This window comes from Nuphar pumila, chromosome 3 (assembly GCF_984573655.1).
Source record: "Nuphar pumila chromosome 3, dmNupPumi1.hap1.1, whole genome shotgun sequence".
NCBI classification, from domain to species: domain Eukaryota; kingdom Viridiplantae; phylum Streptophyta; class Magnoliopsida; order Nymphaeales; family Nymphaeaceae; genus Nuphar; species Nuphar pumila.
In genome coordinates this window covers 136,425,753-136,432,024 of record NC_143251.1, presented here as the reverse complement: position 1 = coordinate 136,432,024, position 6,272 = coordinate 136,425,753, and the positions used below count along the sequence as shown (strand labels likewise).

At 40.8% G+C, this 6,272-nt stretch overlaps 1 long non-coding RNA gene across 1 annotated transcript; it reads right to left on the bottom strand.

Annotated features, from left to right (window-relative positions):
- Positions 1 to 4,036: 4,036 nt before the first annotated feature.
- On the bottom strand, positions 4,037 to 5,955 carry LOC149843984 (uncharacterized). Its single transcript, XR_016430944.1, has 2 exons — positions 5,844 to 5,955; positions 4,037 to 4,980 (listed from the first exon to the last, which is right to left on the bottom strand). It is a non-coding gene; the product is annotated as an uncharacterized LOC149843984 (long non-coding RNA).
- Positions 5,956 to 6,272: the final 317 nt, after the last annotated feature.

The window sequence follows — 6,272 nt, the reverse complement described above, 5'->3', positions numbered from 1 at the left end:
TCTGTCATGTAACCCGAAAGCGCAAATATGTTAGTATGCCATGATCAAAACAGGAGACGGGTCTTGTAATACCTGCAGTGGTACCGGACTCCAATGCGAGGGTAGGCAAGGAGCCCAACTCCCTGCAGAAAAACAACAGAGGCAGCAAGGCAAGGAGCTCGAAGTTCTCTGCCTGCTCGAACAACAAAGGCCCCCCTGTCAGGGCCTTGCTGACAACAGATCGCAAAATATGGCGGAGGCAGAGAGCCCTGCTCCCTATCTGCCCAAATGGCAGAAAGGGCTAGGGCTCACCCCCCCTCCCCCACCAACCCTGCAAGGCAAAAGAGAAAGCAAAAACGAAAAAATGAGAAGATGGCGGCGATCGGAGGGGTGGCCGGCGTCAGCACGGAAGAGGAAGGAGACGGGAGGCAGAACAGGGAGGTCGTCGGCGCGGTCGCTGGTGGCCCTGGTCGACAGTGGTCGTAGAGTGAATGGGAGGCGCCAGAGAGGAGAGAGAGAGGCGAGGGGTTTTTGCCCCTTGCCGACTCAGCCTGCGGCTTAAAGACGCAGGTCTCTCGAATGTTCGAGAATCCGGGTCCAGGTCGGGCTCTGATCCAGGTTTGGGTCGGGCTCGGATCCGGGTCGGACATGCCGGACCAACAACGGCACATGTCTGACACGTTTTTTTTTTAAGTGGACTTTACAGAAACTAAGTTAGAAAGATGGTCTCCAAACACTTAATGATTATTCCCAATAGTTGCTGACTTGTTTCTTGCCTTGCCCAGGCCTTCTGGCATGTTGGCGAAATACCTGAGAAAAGATTCATTTGCCAGCTTTACTAATTGCTCACTTTTCTCCTGTGATTAACAGGGTGATGACACACTCTAATCTGGAAAACTTTTTGAGGTGTAGAGTTTTACAGGCATTTTCAGTAGGCTAGGCTAGGTCGGGCCTATTAGAGCCTGATGGAAGTGGAAGAAGGCCTGACCCACTGATGTCCCAGCCTGACACTTATTCAGTTCAGGGTTGGCCCCAGGTCTTATTAGGCTTGGGCCAAACCTTAATAGAATAATAGTTAACTCCTACACAGTTACTGTAAGTGCTTAGAACTAGCAGAAGTCATGCCTCCTAAGAAGTGCAAAGTGAAAGTACTTGGGAATTGCAATTCTCTTATATAAGAATCTTGATTCCAAAATATGAAAAATGTGATTTTCATGTTATAGAAATGCCAATTCCTATGACACGAGAGTCCTAATTTCCTCAAGAGAGAATCTCATTTCTCATGATTGGGGATCTTGGTTTCCTTAGGAATCCTGATTCCTATGTTTAGGAATTTCAATTCTCGACACAGGAATACTGATTTCATTACATGAGCGTCACAAATCCCATGACTGGGAATCTTAATTCCCTCAAGAAACACGATTCCCTAAATAATCTCAATTCCTATGTTAACACAATTTCTCATAACGTTAATGATTTCTCATATTTCCCACTTCCTGCTTCTTGAGTACTCTAAAACTTTGAAGTAACCGCTTTCCAGTTCTGATTCTCATACTGCTTTCTGATTCCATTTTCCACTCTACCAACTATCCTCGGACATGATGTTGCTCAATTTACTGTTTGTGCCAGATCATCCCTGGTCTTTTCAGGTTTTGGGCTGTACTTGAAGCCTAAATTGAGGCCTTCCCAGGCCAAGTTCCGAGCCAGATGTCCACCTAATTTTCAGCATAAAAGGAAATATCAAGTTAATGTGTGCTGAACCAAAATCCGTCTCATTTGCAATATTGTAAAAAGCAATGCACACAATTGCAGGAAAAATTCTTATGCTTGCATTTCTATGCAGTATGCACATTACAGTTCTTTTAGGAACTGTGCAAAATAATCAAATAAAACTGGCATTTTTTAACCGACTGAAGACTAAAGTATCATTGATATTTTACATTGACTTCAACCAGCAAGAAGTATCTTTCATGCCTGATGGCACAAAAGGATAAACAGTTGAAAGAGTGATAAGCCATTTGAGATGTGTAAAATCTACAAAGAAAAGCATCCTATAATGCCAAGGATTAACTTTATTAAGGAACTTACAGCAGCATGTGTCTGTGGAGTATGCAACACTCCTGACTCCTGACTGGACTCCCTTAGTGATGCTACGTCACCCATTTACAATCTGCCTAAGGAAACAAGATGAAATTTCTCTCTGTTGTCAAAATCTAGGAGCTGAAGGGAGTCAATACATACCGCCTGAATGTTCAGTATGTTGCCACAAACTGCTATCTAGCTTCTCAATGAAAAATGAGTTGTTAATGCTGCTTACAATTCTTTTGATGCATTCTTTCAGTATGACAGATTTTTCTTTTCTTTTCTCCTCTTTTTCTAAACCCAGGTGTTTGGTAGTTCAAGATTATGCAACCTAGCATCCACCAATCCATCTAATTAACTTAGTAAACTAGATGTTTTCTGATGATCTAGCTTTAGGCAGTGCATAGGACTGGTGGCATGATTATCATCATGTAGCAGCGATATTATGCTCCCTGCTTCTGAAAAAGATGAGATTCTTGCACTAGTGCTATTATGCAAGATGTCCAAGCATGATCCAACGTATGCGATTGAGATGTGCGAAAAAAAATCCCGTTTTCATTCTTATCAGAATTTAGTGAAGTGCAACTTGTTTTGTTATCTGATTTGTACACTTTAAAGTGTTTTCTGTTACAACTAGAAGTGATATTTGAGAAAGGAAAGGAGAAATGGAGAGAACTATAAATATACATGGTTCAGCCAAAGGCATACTGGAACATGTTCATGCTCCCTCTTTTTATTTTCATACTGCATATTTACACCAGTTTATGATCCAAATGAAAAATAATAATAATCTAACCAAATATGGGACTTGATTCAAGAAAATGTAGCAAGATAATGATGAGCAAGTCAAATCCCAAATAATCCATCAAATCTGGATAAAATTATAGTTGAAAATCTTGCACTTTACTCAGATCATGTCTGTTAATAGATACTAACAGTTAGGGTTATAGCGGAGAAGACTGGTTTTATGTGCCAAATTGGGATCATTAGGTATCTGATATGTAAATCAATGGACAAAGCTCTGTCTAGTACATCAGCATTTTAGCAAATGAGACTTAGCATTTTACTGAGACTTTGTCTGTAGAGCAGTGTTGACTCTATCTGCTGTAGACCAGGCTCAGGCTGGACTCTAAACCTGGCAAGTTTTGTTGGTCACAATCTTCGTAGAAAAGTGTGGCATTTAGGCATACACATGCACAACTTTGTTTTGTATGAAGTTGAATCCAAGATCCCTTGGTTAAATGTCACAACTCTTACACTTCAACCATCAAAACTTTGAATTACTTTTTTTTTTTAAAGGCAAAGGCTTTGGATTACTTGGATCTATCGACCCTCCACATTTTTCCTTATCTTTCTTTTATCCCTTTTCCTTTTTTTCAAGAAGTTTACATGATTCTTGCAGCTGCATTGTAGCAGCAAGCATCCTATTCATTCTAAAAGCATCCCAAATACAAGCCAGACAATATCCTTCACACTGATTTGAGAAGCCTAATATCAACAGTTTATTTTGATCAGAATAAAAATGTGAACCTGAAAGAACAGAAAAATCGAGTCAGAATCCTCACATCTTGCATACTTTGTTCTTCATGCTGCTTCCTGTTTTACTTTTGAATCTACATGGATGTTTAGGCATGATAATGGTTTGGGTAAATTCATCACAGTACTATAATTCCTCATTATTTTCTCATCTTCCAGATAATTAATGACCTAAAGAGATTCTGCTCCTCGGTCCTCCCCAATACTAAAATGTTCCGAGACCTAAAAAGCTTCGAAATTGTATTTTCAACTCATAAAAGAAACCAAATTAGCGTGTTACAACAAATTCAAGACTTAATTTTGAGTAGCATATTCATGAGAGAGAGAGAGAGAGAGGTTTTAAGCCAATTGAATTGATCATACGCCAGCGATGGTTTTATTCCCTTAGAATAAAGAGAGAATAGATTTAAAAATCTACAAAAATATATAGACAGGAATATTGCCAAATGCACAAGCATAATTTTCTTTCAGTAATATACAACATTCATACATGATGTAAGTAATTCACAACTTCTGGGCTGCTTAGATGACCCGTTATTGCCGATATCTTGCCGACTCACTCTGCCAGTATACTAAGAAAGCAAAATCACATGCCTCTGTTGCCAAAACTTGGTTGCTGAAGGAAAATCTGCATACTGCTGAAGTTTATGGGTTAAATGGAAATTCAGTGGTTGCTACCTGGCTTTCCCTATTCATGAAGATATAGCCTTCATTATTGCTTCCATTTCTTTGATCATTTGATTCAATATGAGCGACCAGTTGATCTAATTGTCCTTTCACGCTGAGATCGATAACATGGGAGCCTTCCTTCTCATAGCTAATGATGAAACCGGCAATCAATGACGGGTCAACCGTGTTCTTAAGGCTGACATGAGTTGCACCAGTTAGTCTCCGCATCTTCTTTGCAATCTGATCCATTTGATGGCGTTGCAACTTCACAGCAGAGGATACTCCCACAACAAGGGTGTCTGCAACTAACTGTGTACCCTCTAGGCCTGCCATTTTATCCTTGATCATGCTGATCTGCTCATTCTCCATCAGCGAGCGTACAAAGCCTAAAGTAAAGGGTTCAAATACAGCATCATCTGGCACTGTCTTGAATGCCTTCTCTGGATTGACATGGGTAACTGGGTCAAAAATGAACTTGTGAAGCTCCTCTTCGCGGATCACATCGGAAAGTTTGGTGGATTCGCCATCGATGAACTCAAGAACACCACCCTGTCTTGGATGTTTTGCACCAAGTTGTGTTCTTTTGTAGCAGGACTCACTTGAAGAATGCCCACTAGCAACGATTGTCATCTTTCTTCTAATCTGGGCACTAGATTGGGATGCCACCACGGAAGGTGATCCATGGGGAGAGATGGATTGATTCAAGATACTCATCTGTTTAAAGGCAAAACCTTTTAGCAATTAAATCATAAACACAGAACTTGAACTACAAACATAAATTCAGTCTTATCCAAATACATGAAACGATCCACAGCAATCAATCATCAGGAAAGAAAAGGGAAATTTTGTATCGTGGTGTATGCGTAATGAACAGAACCAGATAACTGATTGAACCAAACAAAGCAACAAAAATAGTTGCAATCTCATAGCCTAAAAATTGCAAGACACACAATCTTTTGTTACTAAAACTCGTTACTAAAATCTAATGGGCTTCGCCATTTTCTTGGAATTTTTGCTCTTCTAACTTTAAACTTAAGAGTAGCCCAAAGTGGGGGTGGGGCCTTGGCAGCTAGAAGGACGGTCAAGGTTCGAATCCCATGGGTGTCACCACTCTGCGCAAGCCGATGCCCAGCATAGGCCCCAGGGAGGGGGTCCTAGCCTCGGAGTTTTACGCCACCGGCATGACGACCGTAGGCTGGCGGCAGGCTGAGCAGGCACGACCAGGTCTTCCTGTTCGGTGCCGTTTCTTCGGGTTATAAATTGAAAAAATATCTCAAACTTACAAACTTACAGCAATTCAAATTTCAAAGCGTACATCACTACACAGAAACAGAAACTCATTCTCAATCAGATTCATTCATATAGCCCACCGTTCTAAAAGACAAAGATATGAAGAAGTCTAGAACCACTGTCAATCAAATAACACTCAACTGAACAGCAAACCATCTTAAAACTAAGGTTAGGCACTTGTTCAAAGATAACACAAACTCACCTCAGAAAAAAGAACAAAAGCAGAGAGGAAAAAAAATCAAAACTACTGAAATACTCCATAAATAAGCAAATAAGCAAACACCAACCTGAAATTCAGTCAGTTTAAGGGTGATGGTTAGGAACTGGATCTTTTCTTCTCTATATGATCATGATTCACAATTGAGACATAGTTGGCAGAGAGAGAGAGAGAGAGAGAGAGAGAGAGAGAGAGAGAGGATAAAATGTGCTGAATTATGATAGGCTATATATAAAAGCAGATAATGCAAAAACCATGTAAGCCTATCAAAGCTCGTTATCCAAAATCCAACCCCATTATCTCCTTTCTCTCTGGTTGAGCAACGAGAGGTGGAGGGGAGGCTGCTCTTAGCCAATCAAAAGCATGAGACGTGGCACAACGAAGTCCAGGATGGATTCTCTCTCTCTCTCTCTCTCTCTCAAGCTTGGGAGGTGGTCAAGGACAGAAATAACCTTTAATTTCTAAATGGCGATAATGTCCTCAAGTCTTGGTGGCTTTT